The 22,918-nt window shown below is 37.5% G+C and overlaps 1 protein-coding gene across 1 annotated transcript in view; it reads right to left on the minus strand.

The window, feature by feature from the left end:
* slc38a4 (solute carrier family 38 member 4) overlaps positions 1-20,710 on the minus strand; it is a 132,571-nt gene extending 111,861 nt beyond the window's left edge. The window contains exon 1 of the mRNA XM_062066293.1: positions 20,582-20,710. The gene's annotated coding sequence lies outside the window, so the exon portion shown is untranslated. The remainder of the gene's footprint in view (positions 1-20,581) is intronic.
* Between the last annotated feature and the right edge of the window lie 2,208 nt (positions 20,711-22,918).

Genomic DNA, 22,918 nt, shown 5'->3' on the forward strand with positions numbered 1-22,918 from the left:
GCATGTTAATGTTACTATGCTAACATTAACATGCTAGCAGTTAACAAGTGCCACATACCAAGTTATACGACTGTAAGATGTATGGCTGTCTAACTAGAGAAAAAAAACGTAAAGTTAGCATGTTAATGTTAGTATGCTAGCATGCCAACATTAACATGCTAGCAGTTAACAAGTGTCACATACCAAGTTATACGAGTGTAAGATGTATGGCTGTCTAACTAGAGAAAAAAAATGTAAAGTTAGCTAAAAAGTTAGCATGTTAATGTTAGTATGCTAGCATGCTAAAATTAACATGTTAGCAGTTAACAAGTGTCACATACCAAGTTATACGACTGTAAGATGTATGGCTGTCTAACTAGAGAAAAAAACCGTAAAGTTAGCTAAAAAGTTAGCATGTAAATGTTAGTATGCTAGCATGCTAACATTAACATGCTACCAGTTAACAAGTGTCACATACCAAGTTATACGACTGTAAGATGTATGGCTGTCTAACTAGAGAAAAAAAACCTAAAGTTAGCTAAAAAGTTAGCATGTTAATGTTAGTATGCTAGCATGCCAACATTAACATGCTAGCAGTTAACAAGTGTCACATACCAAGTTGTACGACTGTAAGATGTATGGCTGTCTAACTAGAGAAAAAAAACGTAAAGTTAGCTAAAAAGTTAGCATGTTAATGTTAGTATGCTAGCATGCCAACATTAACATGCTAGCAGTTAACAAGTGTCACATACCAAGTTATACGACTGTAAGATGTATGGCTGTCTAACTAGAGAAAAAAAACGTAAAGTTAGCTAAAAAGTTAGCATGTTAATGTTAGTATGCTAGCATGCCAACATTAACATGCTAGCAGTTAACAAGTGTCACATACCAAGTTATATGACTGTAAGATGTATGGCTGTTTAACTAGAGAAAAAAATGTAAAGTTAGCTAAAAAGTTAGCATGTTAATGTTAGTATGCTAGCATGCCAACATTAACATGCTAGCAGTTAACAAGTGTCACATACCAAGTTATACGACTGTAAGATGTATGGCTGTCTAACTAGAGGAAAAAAAACATAAAGTTAGCTAAAAAGTTAGCATGTTAATGTTAGTATGCTAGCATGCCAACATTAACATGCTAGCAGTTAACAAGTGTCACATACCAAGTTATACGAGTGTAAGATGTATGGCTGTCTAACTAGAGAAAAAAAATGTAAAGTTAGCTAAAAAGTTAGCACGTTAATGTTAGTATGCTAGCATGCTAAAATTAACATGTTAGCAGTTAACAAGTGTCACATACCAAGTTATATGACTGTAAGATGTATGGCTGTCTAACTAGAGAAAAAAAAACGTAAAGTTAGCTAAAAAGTTAGCATGTTAATGTTAGTATGCTAGCATGCTAAAATTAACATGTTAGCAGTTAACAAGTGTCACATACCAAGTTATACGACTGTAAGATGTATGGCTGTCTAACTAGAGAAAAAAAACGTAAAGTTAGCTAAAAAGTTAGCATGTAAATGTTAGTATGCTAGCATGCTAACATTAACATGCTAGCAGTTAACAAGTGTCACATACCAAGTTATACGACTGTAAGATGTATGGCTGTCTAACTAGACAAAAAAAAACGTAAAGTTAGCTAAAAAGTTAGCATGTTAATGTTAGTATGCTAGCATGCCAACATTAACATGCTAGCAGTTAACAAGTGTCACATACTAAGTTATATGACTGTAAGATGTATGGCTGTCTAACTAGAGAAAAAAAATGTAAAGTTAGCTAAAAAGTTAGCATGTTAATGTTAGTATGCTAGCATGCTAAAATTAACATGTTAGCAGTTAACAAGTGTCACATACCAAGTTATACAACTGTAAGATGTATGGCTGTCTAACTAGAGAAAAAACCCGTAAAGTTAGCTAAAAAGTTAGCATGTAAATGTTAGTATGCTAGCAGGCTAAAATTAACATGTTAGCAGTTAACAAGTGTCACATACCAAGTTATACGACTGTAAGATGTATGGCTGTCTAACTAGAGAAAAAAAACGTAAAGTTAGCTAAAAAGTTAGCATGTAAATGTTAGTATGCTAGCATGACAACATTAACATGCTAGCAGTTAACAAGTGTCACATACCAAGTTATACGAGTGTAAGATGTATGGCTGTCTAACTAGAGAAAAAAAATGTAAAGTTAGCTAAAAAGTTAGCACGTTAATGATAGTATGCTAGCATGCTAAAATTAACATGTTAGCAGTTAACAAGTGTCACATACCAAGTTATACAACTGTAAGATGTATGGCTGTCTAACTAGAGAAAAAAACCGTAAAGTTAGTTAAAAAGTTAGCATGTAAATGTTAGTATGCTAGCATGCTAACATTAACATGCTAGCAGTTAACAAGTGTCACATACCAAGTTATATGACTGTAAGATGTATGGCTGTTTAACTAGAGAAAAAAAACGTAAAGTTAGCTAAAAAGTTAGCACGTTAATGTTAGTATGCTAGCATGCTAAAATTAACATGTTAGCAGTTAACAAGTGTCACATACCAAGTTATACGAGTGTAAGATGTATGGCTGTCTAACTAGAGAAAAAAAACGTAAAGTTAGCTAAAAAGTTAGCATGTTAATGTTAGTATGCTAGCATGCCAACATTAACATGTTAGCAGTTAACAAGTGTCACATACCAAGTTATACGACTGTAAGATGTATGGCTGTCTAACTAGAGAAAAAAACTGTGAAGTTAGCTAAAAAGTTAGCATGTAAATGTTAGTATGCTAGCATGCTAACATTAACATGCTAGCAGTTAACAAGTGTCACATACCAAGTTATACGACTGTAAGATGTATGGCTGTCTAACTAGAGAAAAAAAAACGTAAAGTTAGCTAAAAAGTTAGCATGTTAATGTTAGTATGCTAGCATGCCAACATTAACATGCTAGCAGTTAACAAGTGTCACATACCAAGTTATACGAGTGTAAGATGTATGGCTGTCTAACTAGAGAAAAAAAATGTAAAGTTAGCTAAAAAGTTAGCACGTTAATGTTAGTATGCTAGCATGCTAAAATTAACATGTTAGCAGTTAACAAGTGTCACATACCAAGTTATACGACTGTAAGATGTATGGCTGTCTAACTAGAGAAAAAAACCGTAAAGTTAGCTAAAAAGTTAGCATGTAAATGTTAGTATGCTAGCATGCTAACATTAACATGCTAGCAGTTAACAAGTGTCACATACCAAGTTATACGACTATAAGATGTATGGCTGTCTAACTAGAGAAAAAAAACGTAAAGTTAGCTAAAAAGTTAGCATGTAAATGTTAGTATGCTAGCATGCTAACATTAACATGCTAGCAGTTAACAAGTGTCACATACCAAGTTATATGACTAAGATGTATGGCTGTCTAACTAGAGAAAAAAAACGTAAAGTTAGCTAAAAAGTTAGCATGTTAATGTTAGTATGCTAGCATGCCAACATTAACATGCTAGCAGTTAACAAGTGTCACATACCAAGTTATACGACTGTAAGATGTATGGCTGTCTAACTAGAGAAAAAAAACGTAAAGTTAGCTAAAAAGTTAGCATGTAAATGTTAGTATGCTAGCATGCTAACATTAATATGCTAGCAGTTAACAAGTGTCACATACCAAGTTATACGACTGTAAGATGTATGGCTGTCTAACTAGAGAAAAAAAATGTAAAGTTAGCTAAAAAGTTAGCACGTTAATGTTAGTATGCTAGCATGCTAAAATTAACATGTTAGCAGTTAACAAGTGTCACATACCAAGTTATACGACTGTAAGATGTATGGCTGTCTAACTAGAGAAAAAAAACGTAAAGTTAGCTAAAAAGTTAGCACGTTAATGTTAGTATGCTAGCATGCTAAAATTAACATGTTAGCAGTTAACAAGTGTCACATACCAAGTTATACGACTGTAAGATGTATGGCTGTCTAACTAGAGAAAAAAACCGTAAAGTTAGCTAAAAAGTTAGCATGTAAATGTTAGTATGCTAGCATGCCAACATTAACATGCTAGCAGTTAACAAGTGTCACATACCAAGTTATACGAGTGTAAGATGTATGGCTGTCTAACTAGAGAAAAAAAATGTAAAGTTAGCTAAAAAGTTAGCACGTTAATGTTAGTATGCTAGCATGCTAAAATTAACATGTTAGCAGTTAACAAGTGTCACATACCAAGATATACGACTGTAAGATGTATGGCTGTCTAACTAGAGAAAAAAAACGTAAAGTTAGCTAAAAAGTTAGCATGTTAATGTTAGTATGCTAGCATGCCAACATTAACATGCTAGCAGTTAACAAGTGTCACATACCAAGTTATACGACTGTAAGATGTATGGCTGTCTAACTAGAGAAAAAAAACGTAAAGTTAGCTAAAAAGTTAGCATGTTAATGTTAGTATGCTAGCATGCTTACATTAACATGCTAGCAGTTAACAAGTGTCACATACCAAGTTATATGACAGTAAGATGTATGGCTGTCTAACTAGAGAAAAAAAACGTAAAGTTAGCTAAAAAAGTTAGCATGTTAATGTTAGTATGCTAGCATGCTTACATTAACATGCTAGCAGTTAACAAGTGTCACATACCAAGTTATATGACAGTAAGATGTATGGCTGTCTAACTAGAGAAAAAAAACGTAAAGTTAGCTAAAAAAGTTAGCATGTTAATGTTAGTATGCTAGCATGCTTACATTAACATGCTAGCAGTTAACAAGTGTCACATACCAAGTTATATGACAGTAAGATGTATGGCTGTCTAACTAGAGAAAAAAAACGTAAAGTTAGCTAAAAAAGTTAGCATGTTAATGTTAGTATGCTAGCATGCTTACATTAACATGCTAGCAGTTAACAAGTGTCACATACCAAGTTATATGACAGTAAGATGTATGGCTGTCTAACTAGAGGAAAAAAGAAAGTTAGCTAAAAAGTTAGCATGTTAATGTTAGTATGCTAACATTAACATGATAGCAGTTAACAAGTGTCACATACCAAGTTATGTGACTCTAGGGTAAACTGTTGCAAAATTAGCTCAAAAAGCTAGCACTTTAATGCTAGCATGCTAACGTAAACATGCTAACAGTTAGCATGTTTCACATACCAAGTTATATGACTGTAAGCTGTATGGCTGCGGAATTACAGAAAAAAAGTGTCAAATCCGCAAAAAAAAATTAGCACTTTAATGTTAGCCTGCGAGCATGCTGAAGTTAGCATGCTCACAGTTAGCATGTGTCACATACCAAGTTATATGACTGTAAGATGTATGGCTGTCTAACTAGAGAAAAATACCTAAAGTTACCTAAAAAGTCAGCACGTTAATGTTAGTGTGCTAGCATGCTAACAATAACATGCTAGCAGTTAACAAGTGTCACATACCAAGTTATGCGACTCCAGGGTCAACTGTTGCAAAATTACCTGAAAAAGGTAGCACTTTAATGCTAGCATGCTAACGTAAACATGCTAACAGTTAGTATGTTTCACATACCAAGTTATATGACTAAGTTGTTTGGCGGCGGCGTTAGAGAAAAAAGTGTCAAATCGGGGAAGAAAAAGTTAGCACTTTAATGTTAGCGTGCTAGCATGCTAAGGTAAGCACTCTAACAGTTAGCAAGTGTCACATACCAAGTTATATGACTCTAGGGTACATTGTTGCAAAAAAAAAAAAGCTAGAAGCGGTAGAAAATGGATGAACGGAGACTCGCACGCTAACATTAAAGTGCTAACTTTTTTTGTGTGCAAATTTTACACTTTTTTCTCTAATTCCGCAGCCATACAACTTACAGTCACATAACTTGGTATGTGAAACATGCTCACAGTTAGCAAAGTGTAAAATTTGCACACAAAAAAAGTTAGCACTTTAATGTTAGCGTCCTAGCATGCTAAAGTTAGCATGCTAACAGTTGACAAGTGTCACATACCAAGTTATATGACTCTAGGGTACACTGTTGCAAAATTAGCTCAAAAAGCTAGAAGCGGTAGAAAATGGATGGACGGATACTCGCACGCTAACATTAAAGCGCTAACTTTTTTTGTGTGCAAATTTTACACTTTTTTCTCTAATTCCGCAGCCATACAACTTACAGTCACATAACTTGGTATGTGAAACATGCTAACAGGTAGCAAAGTGTAAAATTTGCACACACAAAAAGTTAGCACTTTAATGTTAGCGTGCTAGCATGCTAAAGTTAGCAAGTGTCACATTCAAAGTTGTATGACTGCGGAATTACAGAAAAAAGTGTCAAATCTGCACACAAAAAAGTTAGCACTTTAATGTTAGCGTACGAGCATGCTAACATTAAAATGCTAACTTTTTTTGTGTGCAAATTTTACACTTTTTTCTCTAATTCCGCAGCCATACAACTTACAGTCACATAACTTGGTATGTGAAACATGCTAACAGGTAGCAAAGTGTAAAATTTGCACACAAAAAAAGTTAGCACTTTAATGTTAGCGTGCTAGCATGCTAAAGTTAGCAGGCTAACAGTTAACAAGTGTCACATTCAAAGTTGTATGACTGCGGAATTACAGAAAAAAGTGTCAAATCTGCACACAAAAAAGTTAGCACTTTAATGTTAGCGTACGAGCATGCTAACATTAAAATGCTAACTTTTTTTGTGTGCAAATTTTACACTTTTTTCTCTAATTCCGCAGCCATACAACTTACAGTCACATAACTTGGTATGTGAAACATGGTAACAGGTAGCAAAGTGTAAAATTTGCACACAAAAAAAGTTAGCACTTTAATGTTAGCGTGCTAGCATGCTAAAGTTAGCAGGCTAACAGTTAACAAGTGTCACATTCAAAGTTGTATGACTGCGGAATTACAGAAAAAAGTGTCAAATCTGCACACAAAAAAGTTAGCACTTTAATGTTAGCGTGCTAGCATGCTAAAGTTAGCATGCTAACAGTTAACAAGTGTCACATACCAAGTTATATGACTCTAGGGTACACTGTTGCAAAATTAGCTCAAAAAGCTAGAAGCGGTAGAAAATGGATGGACGGATACTCGCACGCTAACATTAAAGTGCTAACTTTTTTTGCGTGCAAATTTTACACTTTTTTTCTCTAATTCCGCAGCCATACAACTTACAGTCACATAACTTGGTATGTGAAACATGCTAACAGGTAGCAAAGTGTAAAATTTGCACACAAAAAAGTTAGCACTTTAATGTTAGCGTGCTAGCATGCTAAAGTTAGCAGGCTAACAGTTAACAAGTGTCACATTCAAAGTTGTATGACTGCGGAATTACAGAAAAAAGTGTCAAATCTGCACACAAAAAAGTTAGCACTTTAATGTTAGCGTACGAGCATGCTAACATTAAAATGCTAACTTTTTTTGTGTGCAAATTTTACACTTTTTTCTCTAATTCCGCAGCCATACAACTTACAGTCACATAACTTGGTATGTGAAACATGGTAACAGGTAGCAAAGTGTAAAATTTGCACACAAAAAAAGTTAGCACTTTAATGTTAGCGTGCTAGCATGCTAAAGTTAGCAGGCTAACAGTTAACAAGTGTCACATTCAAAGTTGTATGACTGCGGAATTACAAAAAAAAGTGTCAAATCTGCACACAAAAAAGTTAGCACTTTAATGTTAGCGTACGAGCATGCTAACATTAAAATGCTAACTTTTTTTGTGTGCAAATTTAACACTTTTTTCTCTAATTCCGCAGCCATACAACTTACAGTCACATAACTTGGTATGTGAAACATGCTAACAGGTAGCAAAGTGTAAAATTTGCACACAAAAAAAGTTAGCACTTTAATGTTAGCGTGCTAAAGTTAGCAGGCTAACAGTTAACAAGTGTCACATTCAAAGTTGTATGACTGCGGAATTACAGAAAAAAGTGTCAAATCTGCACACAAAAAAGTTAGCACTTTAATGTTAGCGTACGAGCATGCTAACATTAAAATGCTAACTTTTTTTGTGTGCAAATTTTACACTTTTTTCTCTAATTCCGCAGCCATACAACTTACAGTCACATAACTTGGTATGTGAAACATGCTAACAGGTAGCAAAGTGTAAAATTTGCACACACAAAAAGTTAGCACTTTAATGTTAGCGTGCTAGCATGCTAAAGTTAGCAGGCTAACAGTTAACAAGTGTCACATTCAAAGTTGTACGACTGCGGAATTACAGAAAAAAGTGTCAAATCTGCACACAAAAAAGTTAGCACTTTAATGTTAGCGTACGAGCATGCTAACATTAAAATGCTAACTTTTTTTGTGTGCAAATTTTACACTTTTTTCTCTAATTCCGCAGCCATACAACTTACAGTCACATAACTTGGTATGTGAAACATGCTAACAGTTAGCAAAGTGTAAAATTTGCCCCACAAAAAAAGTTAGCAGCGTGCTAGCATGCTAAAGTTAGCACGCTAGCAGTCAACAAGTGTCACATTCCAAGTTATATTTATGACTCTAAGGTGTATGGCTGTGGAATTAAGAGAATAAAGTGTAATATTTTGTTGACATTGTGTGAGTATTTTCCATGCTTGTGTTGACGTTTCCTTTCTGCCTTGATAGCTGAGTGGATTATAGTCAGAGGAAAGTTACATCCATTTTTTACAGCTTGTCCCTTTTGGGGTCGCGGGGTGTGCTGGAGCCTATCTCAGCTGCATTCAGGCGCACAAGTTACATTTGTAATAAAAATGTTTACATTTCATATATTTCTCTCCTCGTCCTTTTTCTCCACGGGTGATTAAAAATATGAATAATTATCGATTGGAATAAAATCCGGTTCTCAGCCGTATCGCCCGGCCCAATGAGGAAGTGAGCTTTTTGTTTGTAACTTCATCAAAAAGTTTAAAAAGCAGCAGTTTGCAAACAGAAGTTGTCATCTTTAGTCATGAACAGCTTTTTATTATTAAAAAAGTCCACGGAGGTTTTGGAGAAACTCTATTAAAAAAACGTGTGTTTAAACGAGTGCGGACTTCTCAGCATCAAGCTGGAAAACATTTTTTGCAAAGTGATCCCAGAGTCCCGAGCAGCTGCGTGGGCGAGCGTCCCTCCCGTGTTTACAAGATCTAAATGAGACGGCGGGCCCCCCCCGTGGCTGACCCCTGACCTATGACCAGTGTGCGGCGGGCGAAAAGAGGAAAACAAATTTCCCCTTCCAGCGCCATGACAGCCTTCAAGTCTGTGTTTCCGAGGAGCAGTTTACTATTTATGCCAGCGACATACAGCTTAAAGCAGGCCTGGGCAGTTATTTTGACTCTGTTTCACTTTATGTTGCTGGTAAATAATATGGTTGTAGTAGTAGGCTAAAGTTAAATTATTTAGTATGCACTAATTAAAGGGGCAGAGCTTAGAGACATTTTAGCTTTTATATTTTTATAAGTGAAGTGAAGTGAAGTGAATTATATTTATATAGCGCTTTTCTCTAGAGACTCAAAGCGCTTTACATCGTGAAACCCAATATCTAAGTTACATTTAAACCAGTGTGGGTGGCACTGGGAGCAGGTGGGTAAAGTGTCTTGCCCAAGGACACAACGGCAGTGACTAGGATGGCGGAAGCGGGGATCGAACCTGGAACCCTCAAGTTGCTGGCACGGCCGCTCTACCAACCGAGCTATACCGCCCCGTATAAGATATACACTACCGTTCAAAAGTTTGGGGTCACCCAAACAATTTTGTGGAATAGCCTGCATTTCTAAGAACAAGAATAGACTGTCGCGTTTCAGATGAAAGTTCTCTTTTTCTGGCCATTTTGAACGTTTAATTGACCCCACAAATGTGATGCTCCAGAAACTCAATCTGCTCAAAGGAAGGTCAGTTTTGTAGCTTCTGTAACGAGCTAAACTGTTTTCAGATGTGTGAACATGATTGCACAAGGGTTTTCTAATTATCAATTAGCCTTCTGAGCCAATGAGCAAACACATTGTACCATTAGAACACTGGAGTGATAGTTGCTGGAAATGGGCCTTTTTACACCAATGTAGAAAATGCACCAAAAACCAGACATTTGCAGCTAGAATAGTCATTTACCACATTAGCAATGTATAGAGTGTACTTCTTTAAAGTTAAGACTAGTTTAAAGTTATCTTCATTGAAAAATAACGACATTTTAATGTGACCCCAAACTTTTGAACGGTAGTGTATTTTTTGTAAGAACCACAATTAATAAATATATTTCAGTGAATAACTTATTGTTCAAATCTGTATATAAATATGTACATAAAGTGTTGTAATTATATTTTAAAATGGATGGATGGACGTTTAAAACAAAACTGTTATTATTAATTAGTAAGTATACATTTTTTGAGCCTTTTTAGAGAAAATCATATCATTGTAGTACATTATGCAAATTACTCGATGATGTCATGGTGACCACGCCCATAGCCACGCCCCCACCGCCACAGGTATCTTGGCAGTTTATGGGAAACACTGCACACATATATATATATATATAGATAGATATAGATACAGTATATATATAAACACAAAACTTTCCTCCAAAAGGTCTTATCTTTGTCCATGTGATGTCAGATGAAACAAAAATGGAGCTGTTTGGCCGCAATACCCAGTATTGGAGGAGAAAAGGTGAGGCCTTTAATCCTCAGGAATACCACGCCTACCGTCAAGCATGGTGGTGGTAGTATTATGCTTTGGGCCTGTTTTGCTGCCAATGGAACTGGTGCTTTACAGAGAGTAAATGTGACAATGAAAAAGGAGGTTTAACTCCTAAAATCAACCTAAAATCATCAGCCCGGAGGTTGGGTCTTGGGCGCAGTTGGGTGTTCCAACAGGACAATGACCCCAAACACGCCTCAAAAGTGGTAAAGGAATGGCTAAATCAGGCTAGAATGAAGGCTAGAATAGCCTTCCCAAAGTCCTGAGGGAACCTTAGAGGGAACATTGGTTTGGAGGAGAAAAGGTGAGGCTTTTAATCCCAGGATCACCATGCCTACCGTCAAGCGTGGTGGTGGTAGTATTATGCTCTGGGCCTGTTTTGCTGCCAATAGAACTGGTGCTTTACAGAGAGTAAATGGGACAATGAAAAAGGAGGATTACCGTATTTTTCGGAGTATAAGTCGCTCCGGAGTATAAGTCGCACCGGCCGAAAATGCATAATAAAGAAGGAAGTATAAGGAGTATAAGTCGCATTTTTTTGGGGAAATTTCTTTGATAAAACCCAACACCAAGAAAGGCAATTTAAAATAAATAAAGATTAGTGAACAACAGGCTGAATAAGTGTACGTTATATGAGGCATAAATAACCAACTGAGAAGGTGCCTGGTATGTTAACGTAACATATTATGGTAAGAGTCATTCAAATAACTATAACATATAGAACATGCTATATGTTTACCAAACAATCTGTCACTCATAATCGCTAAATCCCATGAAATCTTATACGTCTAGTCTCTTACGTGAATGAGCGAAATAATATTATTTGATATTTTACGCTAATGTGTTAATAATTTCACACATAAGTCGCTCCTGAGTATAAGTCGCACCCCCGGCCAAACTATGACCAAAATGCGACTTATAGTCCGAAAAATACAGTACTTTCTGTTTTAACATGTTCTATCTACACTTCTGTTCAAATGTAATAATCACTTATTCTTCTCTTCTTTGATACTTTACATTCGTTTTGGATGATACCACACATTTAGGTATCAATCCGATACCAAGTAGTTACAGGATCATACATTGGTCATATTCAAAGTCCTCATCGTATTTCCTGAGTTTATAAACATAATATGAATTTTTTAAAAAAAAGACAAAATAGATTTTGTGATGCTAAAAAATATCGATGTAATCATAGTAGTATCGACTAGATACGCTCTTGTACTTGGTATCATTACAGTGGATGTCAGGTGTAGATCCACCCATGGCATTTTGTTTACATCGTGACGCCAGGTGAGCTATTGTATCCTCCTCTGGTGTGTAGTGAAGCATGTTTAGCTATTCCTCGTCCTGCAGTGATAATAATACTTGTAAGAAACTTAATTTATTTGTCGCCATGGAGACAAGGATTAGTGATTTAGAAGTAGCTAAAACACTGGACACAGACATGGCTTAAAGCACCTCTTTCTGAAGGCACTCTTTCAGTGTTATAACTTCACCTATATCTTTCATTTTTAAAGGGCAGTATAGTACCGAATATGATTCATATGAAGTCAACTTGTTTTTATACTCTACTGCTACTTTAAAGGCATCATAATTAGGGATGTCCGATAATATCGGGCTGCCGATAATATCGGGCTGCCGATAATATCGGGCTGCCGATATTATCGGCCGATAAATGCTTTAAAATGTAATATCGGAAATTATCGGTATCGGTTTCATTATTATCGGTATCGGTTTCTAAAAGTAAAATGTATGACGTTTTAAAACGCCGCTGTGTACACGGACGTAGGGAGAGGTACAGAGAGACAATAAACCTTTAAGGCACTTCCTTTACGTGCATGCCATCCCAGTCACGTAATATCTACCGGCTTTACTCATTACGAATTGATGCAAGGCATACTTGTTCAACAGCCATACAGGTCACACTGAGGGTGGCAGTATAAACAACTTTAACACTATTACAAATATGCGCCACACTGTGAACCCACACGAAAAAGAATGACAAACACATTTCGGGAGAACATCCGCACCGTAACACAACATAAACACAACAGAACAAATACCCAGAATCCCTTGTAGTACTAACTCTTCCGGGACGCTACAATATAAACACCCCCGCTAACCCCTACCCCCCCACCTCAACCTCCTCATAGTCTCTCTCAGGGAGAGCATGTCCTAAATTCCAATCTGCTTTTTGGATAGATAGATAAATAGTACTTTATTGATTCCTTCAGGAGAGTTCCCTCAGGAAAATTACAATTCCAGCAGCAGTGTACAGAGTTAAGATCGAATTTAAAAAGGAAAAAGTAAATAATGGGGGTATAAATGGAAAAAAAAAAAAAAACTAATACAATAAGAATAAAAATAAAAAGCAATAATGAGAATAAAAATATAACAGTAAAATAAGAATATAAGAAGAGAAACTAGGCAGTAGTGACCATGTCATGAAAAAGTATTGCACTGTTATTGTTTTGAGGCATGTTAAAAAAAAAAGAATGCACTTTGTGACTTCAATAATAAATATGGCAGTGCCATGTTGGCATTTTTTTCCATAACTTGAGTTGATTTATTTTGGAAAACCTTGTTACATTGTTTAATGCATCCAGCGGGGCATCACAACAAAATTAGGCATAATAATATGTTAATTCCACGACTGTATATATCGGTATCGGTTGATATCGATATCGGTAATTAAGAGTTGGACACTATCGGAATATCGGATATCGGTAAAAAAGCCATTATCGGACATCTCTAATCATATAATTCATTAGTACCGCGGTACTTTTTTTTTAGTACGGGTATAGTATACGTACAACCCTACACTGAGGTAAGCATTCACCTGGTCACTGATTGTATAACAACACACAAATAAAGAGGGATTCATCCGCCTACATACTTGATGAATACAATATATTTGTGATTAATCACAAGAGTTAAAGGCCTACTGAAAGCCACTACTACCGACCACGCAGTCTGATAGTTTATATATCAATGATGAAATCTTAACATTGCAACACATGCCAATACGGCCGGGTTAACTTATAAAGTGCAATTTTAAATTTCCCGCTAAACTTCCGGTTGAAAAAGCCTTTGGAGGATGACGTATGCGCGTGACGTAGCCAGGGGAACAGAGGTATGCCTTCCCCATTGAATCCAATACAAAAAAGCTCTGTTTTCATTTCATAATTCCACAGTATTCTGGACATCTGTGTTGGTGAATCTTTTGCAATTTGTTTAATGAACAATGGAGGCTGCAAAGAAGAACGTTGTAGGTGGGATCGGTGTATTAAGCTGGCTGTAGCAACACAAAAAGGACTACTTACTTGGATAGCAGACGCCTAGCCGATGCTAGCCGCCCACCGCACGGATGATCGGGTGAAGTCCTTCGTCGCGCCGTCGATCGCTGGAACGCAGGTGAGCACGGGTGTTGATGAGCAGATGAGGGCTGGCTGGCGTAGGTGGAGCGCTAATGTTTTTATCATAGCTCTGTGAGGTCCGGTTGCTAAGTTAGCCTTAGCGTCGTTAGCAACAGCATTGTTAAGCTTTGCCAGGCTGAGATCTATTAACCGTGTAGTTACATGTCCATGGTTTAATAGTATTGTTGATCTTCTGTCTATCCTTCCAGTCAGGGATTTATTTATTTTGTTTCTATCTGCATTTGAGACAGAGGCTGTCACGTTAGCTCATGCTAAAGAGCTTCGTCGATGTATTGTCGTGGAGATAAAAGGCACTGTTAATGTCCATTTCGCGTTCTCGACTCTCATTTTCAAGAGGATATTGTATCCGAGGTGGTTTAAAATACAAATCCGTGATCCACAATAGAAAAAGGAGAGAGTGTGGAATCCAATGAGCCAGCTTGTACCTAAGTTACGGTCAGAGCGAAAAAAAAATATGTATTTCACTGCATTCTAGTCCGTCACTCTAACGTTCCTCATCCACGAATATTTCATCCTCGCTCAAATTAATGGGGTAATCGTTGCTTTCTCGCTCCGAATAGCTCTAGCTGCATTGAAAACAATAGGAAAATATGAGGGAGTGAACAACTGACAACGTCACGCTACTTCCAGTAGGGGCAAGGTTTTTTTTTTTATCAGAGACCAAAAGTTGCAAACTTTATCGATGTTCTATACTAAATCCTTTCAGCAAAAATATGGCAATATCGCAAAATGAACAAGTATGACATATAGAATGGATCTGCTATCCCCGTTTAAATTTAAAAAAAATCATTTCAGTAGGCCTTTAAGTCCCTATTTTTGACGTCCCTAGTATACATGTATATGTATATGTAAAAATTAGGCAGGACAAGTATTTATAGCAGCAAGGGAGAGTCAACGACAGGCTGAACATGCCACTCAAATATGTCCAAGATGTCCTTCCTCTGCATTCTTTCAGCTCAACCTCGTCTTTGTGTCCGGTCAAGAGCAGTCCCACTCCCCGCGTATACGTGTGTGTGTGTGTGTGTGTGTGTGTGTGTGTGTGTGTGTGTGTGTGTGTGTGTGTGTGTGTGTGTGTGTGTGGCCAGGGTGTGTTGCTTCGTACTGGCTTAAGACCAGAATAAACATGTTGCAGAAAAGTGGGGAGAGGCCACACAATGGAACAATATGGAAAATGTAGGTCAAGGTTTGTAAACGTAACCATTCCGAAAACTTGCAGTGCTTTTTCACACTTCAGGTCGTGCTTTTTGACATCTGCCAGACCGTTTGTATACCGTCTGAAATAGTCCGCCTCAATCGAACAACATGTTCATTAGTGCGGTTTGCAGTGTTTTGCGTGGAGCCGCACTGTCTCCAAAATGTGTTTTAGTGGTACATTGTAGGGTTGTACGGTATACCGGTACTAGTACAGGTGAATCATATTCGGTACTACACCGCCTCTAAAAAGTACCGGTCCCCGCCCTTTTTTTTCAACAGGCATGACGGCTCGTCGTCGTCAGGTCGTGACATTTCTGGTTTCACGAGCAGAGGAGCATGTTCGGCAGCGCGCACGCACAGAGTACTTACAAGCAGACACGGTGTGTAGACAGAAAAGGGAGAATGGACGCATTTTGGCTTAAAAAGTAAAGATAAAGGTGAAGTTATAACCTCAGGAGGAGGTGCTTTAAGACATGGCATCCGCAATGTTTTAGCTACTTCTAAATCATTAATCCTCGCCTCCATAGCGACAAATAAAGTAGGTTTCTTACAAGTATCGTTATCACTGGAGGACGAGGAATAGCTAAACCTGCTTCACTACACACCGTAGGAGGATACAATAGCTCACCGGCGTCACAATGTAAACAAACGCCATGGGTGGATCTACACCTGACATCCACTGTAATGATACCAAGTACAAGAGCGTATCTAGTCGATACGACTATGATTACATCGATATTTTTTATCATCACGAAATATTTTTTCCTTTTTTAAAAATATGTATGTTATGTTTATAAACTCAGGAAATACGTCCCTGAACACATGAGGACTTTGAATATGACCAATGTATGATCCCTAACTACTTGGTTTCGGATCGATACCTAAATTTGTGGTATCATCCAAAACTAATGTAAAGTATCAAAGAAGAGAAGAATAAGTGATTATTACATCTTAACTGAAGTGTAGATAGAACATGTTAAAACAGAAAATAAGCAGATATTAACAATAAATGAACAAGTAGATTAATAATTAATTTCCTACCACTTGTCCTTAATAATGTGTACAAAATAATAGGTGTATAAATGGCACAATATGTTACTGCATACGTCAACAGCTAAATTAGGAGTCGTCGTCTGTTTACTTACTACTAAAAGTTGTCTCGTATGTTCACTATTTTATTTAAGGTCAAAATTGTTCTCCGACTGCAATACGGTTAATAATTTTGCTAAAATAAAGCCAGAAATGCCATTTTTTGTGGTCCCCTTTATTTAGTAAAGTATGGAAATACATTTTTAGTACTGGTACAGCTCTGGTTTAGCCTGTTGAACTGTAAGTAGGCTAGATATAATTATTGCATACGATTCAAAAGAGTAAAATGACTAATTCAGTGTCAATATTTGAGTGGCCCCCGGGCCCTCTGAAGTGGAAAAGTTGGGTGCTGACGTCAAAAATGTTAAGAACTCCTGTTTTAAACTAAACATACATTTTTAAGTACAAACGCTTTCCCCAAAGGTCCAATAATTTGCATTCAATATTGCAATTTGTGACAACTATACTATTAACTCCTTTATTTTGCACAAAACATCAAAAAGATGCGACTTGGCAGGATTTAGCAATGCTGCTACATGATGCTTAGTGTTTGACTAAAGCTGCGTCTGTTTAGCACACAGCTTCTAAAACTTGTAGATCATCCTCCTTATATTCAGGTTCAAAAATAGAAGTTTCTGGATCATAATTTGTCCCAAAGTAGTCTTTGTTGTCTCTCATCAAGACTGCCGGGATTAGGTGGTGAAAGTTAGATGATAAATCATGCCTCTCACCTAGATAGTAGAAAGTTGTGGACATAAACCCACAAGTTGGTCAACTTTGACCCGGAGATGGCGAGAAAGACACAAAAAAACCCCCACTTATTTTAACCCTTTGTGAGGATTATAATGAATTGTTGATGTAAACTGCAAGATATAAACCTCCCATCAGTCTTTATCCCAGTGCGAGCAAACATTGTACAGTAAGTGATTGTTTTATTATATTTCTATATCTTGTTTAGCACTTAGCAATACTGCTACATGATGCTTAGTGTTTGACTAAAGGTGCATCTGTTTAGCACACAGCTTCTAAAACTTGTAGGTCATCCTCCTTATACTCAGGCACAAAAATAGAAGTTTCTGGATCATCATTTGTCCCAAAGTAGTCTTTGTTGTCTCTCATCAAGTCTGCCATTATCAGTAGTGCTGTTGTTGTTGTTGTTGGGAAAGTGAACCCTGCCCAATAATTAGCATTCAATATTGCAAATTCAGTAAGTGATTGTTTTATTATATTTCTATATCTTGTTTAGCACTTAGCAATAATGCTACATGATGCTTAGTGTTTGACTAACGTTGCGTCTGTTTCGCACACAGCTTCTAGAACTTGTAGGTCATCCTCCTTCTACTCAGGCTCAAAAAATAGAAGTTTCTGGATCCTTTGTTGTCTCTCATCAAGTCTGCCATTATCAGTAGTGTTGTTGTTGTTGTTGAAGGGAAAGTGAACGCTGCCCAGTAATTCGCATTCAATATTGCAATTTGTGATAAGCGAGAGCAGACATTGTACAGTAAGTGATTGTTTTATTATATTTCTATATCTTGTTCAGTACTTAGCAATACTGCTACATGATGCTTAGTGTTTGACTAAAGCTGTGTCTGTTTAGCACACAGCTTCTAAAACATGTAGGTCATCCTCCTTATACTTAGGCACAAAAATAGAAGTTTCTGGATCATCATTTGTCCCAAAATAGTCTTTGTTGTCTCTCATCAAGTCTGCCATGATTAGTAGTCTTGTTGTTGTTGTTGAAGGGAAAGTGAACCCTGCCCAATAATTAGCATTCAATATTGCAATTTCTAAAAAGTGACAGCAGACATTGTACAGTAAGTGATTGTTTTATTATAGTTGTACATCTTGTTTAGTACTTAGCAGTACTGCTACATGATGCTTAGTGTTCGACTAAAGTTGCGTCTGTTTAGCACACAGCTTCTAAAACTTGTAGGTCATCCTCCTTATACTCAGGCACAAAAATAGAAGTTTCTGGATCATGATTTGTCGCAAAGTAGTCTTTGTTGTCTCTCATCAAGTCTGCCATGATTAGTAGTCTTGTTGTTGTTGTTGAAGGGAAAGTGAACCCTGCCCAATAATTAGCATTCAATATTGCAATTTCTGATAAGTGACAACAGACAGTGTACAGTAAGTGATTGTTTTATCATATTTGTATATCTTGTTTAGTACTTAGCAATACTGCTACACGATGCTTAGTGTTTGACTACAGTTGCGTCTGTTTCGCACACAGCTTCTAAAACTTGTAGGTCATCCTCCTTATACTCAGGCTCAAAAACAGAAGTTTCTGGATCCTTTGTTGTTTCTCAGCAAGTCTGCCATTATCAGTAGTGTTGTTGTTGAGGGGAAAGTGAATACTGCCCAATAATCAATCTATGTTGCAATTTCTGATAAGTGACAGCAGACATTGTACAGTAAGTGATTGTTTTATTATATTTCTATATCTTGTCTAGCACTTAGCAATACTTCTACATGATGCTTAGTGTTTGACTAAAGTTGCGTCTGTTTAGCACACAGCTTCTAAAACTTGTAGGTCACCCTCCTTATACCCAGGCTCAAAAAATAGAAGTTTCTGGATCCTTTGTTGTCTCTCAGCAAGTCTGCCATTATCAGTAGTGTTGTTGTTGAGGGGAAAGTGAATACTGCCCAATAATCAATCAATCAATCAATCAATGTTGCAATTTCTGATAAGTGACAGCAGACATTGTACAGTAAGGGATTGTTTTATTATATTTCTATATCTTGTTTAGTACTTAGCAATACTGTTACATGATGCTTAGTGTTTGACTAAAGCTGTGTCTGTTTCACATACAGCTTCTAAAACTTGTAGGTCATCCTCCTTATACTCAGGCTCAAAAATAGAATTGTTGTCTCTCAGCAAGTGTGCCATTATCAGTAGTGTTATTGTCGTTGTTGTTGTTGTTGAAGGGAAAGTGAACCCTGCCCAATAATTAGCATTCAATATTGCAATTTCTGATAAGTGACAGCAGACAGTGTACAGCAAGTGATTGTTTTATTATATTTCTATATCTTGTCTAGCACTTAGCAATACTTCTACATGATGCTTAGTGTTTGACTAAAGTTGCGTCTGTTTAGCACACAGCTTCTAAAACTTGTAGGTCATCCTCCTTATACTCAGGCTCAAAAAATAGAAGTTTCTGGATCCTTTGTTGTCTCTCAGTAAGTCTGCCATTATCAGTAGTGTTGTTGTTGAGGGGAAAGTGAATACTGCCCAATAATCAATCAATCAATCAATGTTGCAATTTCTGATAAGTGACAGCAGACATTGTACAGTAAGTGATTGTTTTATTATATTTCTATATCTTGTTTAGTACTTAGCAATACTGTTACATGATGCTTAGTGTTTGACTAAAGCTGTGTCTGTTTCACATACAGCTTCTAAAACTTGTAGGTCATCCTCCTTATACTCAGGCTCAAAAATAGAATTGTTGTCTCTCAGCAAGTGTGCCATTATCAGTAGTGTTATTGTCGTTGTTGTTGTTGTTGAAGGGAAAGTGAACCCTGCCCAATAATTAGCATTCAATATTGCAATTTCTGATAAGTGACAGCAGACAGTGTACAGCAAGTGATTGTTTTATTATATTTCTATATCTTGTCTAGCACTTAGCAATACTTCTACATGATGCTTAGTGTTTGACTAAAGTTGCGTCTGTTTAGCACACAGCTTCTAAAACTTGTAGGTCATCCTCCTTATACTCAGGCTCAAAAATAGAATTGTTGTCTCTCAGCAAGTCTGCCATTATCAGTAGTGTTATTGTCGTTGTTGTTGAAGGGAAAGTGAACGCTGCCCAGTAATTCGCATTCAATATTGCAATTTGTGATAACTGCACTATTAACTCCTTTATTTCGCACAAAACAACGAAAAGATGCGATTTATTTGCGCAAGCAACATTAATAATAGCAATAAGACATGACAATATATGAAGAAGCGTCAACATTAAACGCAGTTTGAGGCTCGCCATGTGACGCAGACTTTTGTTTTGTTCCACAGGCGTGCAAAGCCAGGCAGGACGTGGCATCAAAAACAGGAGAAAAATACGCGCTAATATTCATTTTCATGCAAAAGTCACAATAAACCGCGTTGTTATTATTATTATGGTTGTTGCGCCGACACCCTGCGGGGAGAGACTGTTGCATTCATGAAAACATTCCCTTTCAAACACTTCCGCCCGAGTCCACGGCGTGCAACAGCAAACACGCGTGTTTGTTGTGCGTGCGTGAAAGGGGAATGTTTGAAGACGCTGCCGGTGAACAGCGTGATGAAGAGGTAGGATTTAAAAGGTCTTACCCGATTAAAAGATGCGAGTGTGCGGGCGGCGGCGGCAGGAGAAGGAGGACTGGTGGAAACAGGAGATGGGGGACCCTTCCCATTTAACAGGCAAGGAGACGGAGTGGAAATTTCCATGTGCATGTGATGACGTCATGACTGAAGCTTCTTGTTACATACTGGGGGGGTCCCAGTATCCCCCCCCCCCCCCCTCACACACACACACACACACACACACACACACACACACACACACACACACACACACACACACTCACACACACACAGGTACAAAGATCCTAATTGCTCATTTTTCTTTCATAACCTTACATTTTTTTTTCTTATTTATAGTCTGATTTTCATCAGACTATAAATAATGTTTTGTTTACATTCCTTCTGGCCACGTTGGACAAGACATTCCTGACAAAGTCAAAGGGGAAACTGCACCCCTTTTTGTTGGGGCAATTCTGTCTATGATTCACAATTCTTATGTAAGACAAGAACACATGCATTATGCATTCTAAATCGTAAATAAACACTAGCAAGGGTCAGCAAACAATGGAGGGAATGAGAGTCGCTCTATTCCGCCTATAAAGCGCTCTAAAACCTTTTATATACACACTGTAAGTATATATGTAATGTAATAACATTCATAATAACATGTAGTATATACATGATGTATGTATATATATAGTATCTAGTAACATTCATAATAACATGTAATGTATACACAATGTACAAACCTCGTTTCCATATGAGTTGGGAAATTGTGTTGGATGTAAATATAAACGGAATACAATGATTTGCAAATCCTTTTCAACCCATATTCAGTTGAATGTACTACAAAGACAACATATTTGATGTTCAAACTCATAAACTTTTTTTTTTTTTTTTCAAATAATAATTAACTTAGAATTTCATGGCTGCAACACATGCCAAAGTAGTTGGGAAAGGGCATGTTACATGGCCTTTCCTTTTAACAACACTCAGTAAAGGTTTGGGAACTGAGGAGACACATTTTTGAAGCTTCTCAGGTGGAATTCTTTCCCATTCTTGCTTGATGTACAGCGTAAGTTGTTCAACAGTCCGGGGGTCTCCCTTGTGCTATTTTAGGTTTCATAATGCGACACACATTTTCAATGGGAGACAGGTCTGGACTACAGGCAGGCCAGTCTTTTACTATGAAGCCACGTTGATGTAACACGTGGCTTGGCATTGTCTTGCTGAAATAAGCAGGGGCGTCCATGGTAACGTTGCTTGGATGGCAACATATGTTGCTCCAAAACCTGTATGTACCTTTCAGCATTAATGGTGCCTTCACAGATGTGTAAGTTACCCATGTCTTGGGCACTAATACACCCCCATACCATCACACATGCTGGCTTTTACACTTTGCGCCTATAACAATCTGGATGGTTCTTTTCCTCTTTGGTCCGGAGGACACAACGTCCACAGTTTCCAAAAACAATTTGAAATGTGGACTCGTCAGACCACAGAACACTTTTCCACTTAGTATCAGTCCATCTTAGATGAGCTCAGGCCCAGCGAAGCTGTCTGCGTTTCTGGGTGTAGTTGATAAACGGTTTTCGCCTTGCATAGGAGAGTTTTAACTTGCACTTACAGATGTAGCGACCAACTGTGGTTACTGACAGTGGGTTTCTGAAGTGTTCCTGAGCCCATGTGGTGATATCCTTTACACACTGATGTCGCTTGTTGATGCAGTACAGCCTGAGGGATGGAAGGTTACGGGCTTAGCTGCTTACGTGCAGTGATTTCTCCAGATTCTCTGAACCCTTTGATGATATTACGGAGCGTAGATGGTGAAATCCCTAAATTCCTTGCAATAGCTGGTTGAGAAAGGTTTTTCTTAAATTGTTCAACAAGGCAGGCTCTGGGGTTCCTGTCGCTGTCCGGCTTGGCTGCGTGGGGGCGGTGGCCCCTGGTTCCCTGGGCACCACACCTACTGTTTATGGGATGGGCTCTCGGGGAGGCTGGGGCCGTACTCTGGCTCCCGCACACACTGGGAGTCAAATGTATTGTACATGCAAATTCACATTTACTCACATACACACATACATAGGTACCTACGCTCCCACATACATATACAAATACAGTACATATTTACACACTCAAAGTTTGTACATCCACACGCACCCTCATTATACAAACATACTGTATACACATACTGTACATATACATTCACTGTAAAAACATACATATACACATACTGTACATATACACTCACTGTACAAACACACACATACACATACTGTACATATACACTCACTGTACAAACACACATATACACATACTATACATATACATTCGTTGTACAAACACACATACTGTATACACATA

This window comes from Entelurus aequoreus, linkage group LG12 (assembly GCF_033978785.1).
Source record: "Entelurus aequoreus isolate RoL-2023_Sb linkage group LG12, RoL_Eaeq_v1.1, whole genome shotgun sequence".
Classification (NCBI taxonomy): domain Eukaryota; kingdom Metazoa; phylum Chordata; class Actinopteri; order Syngnathiformes; family Syngnathidae; genus Entelurus; species Entelurus aequoreus.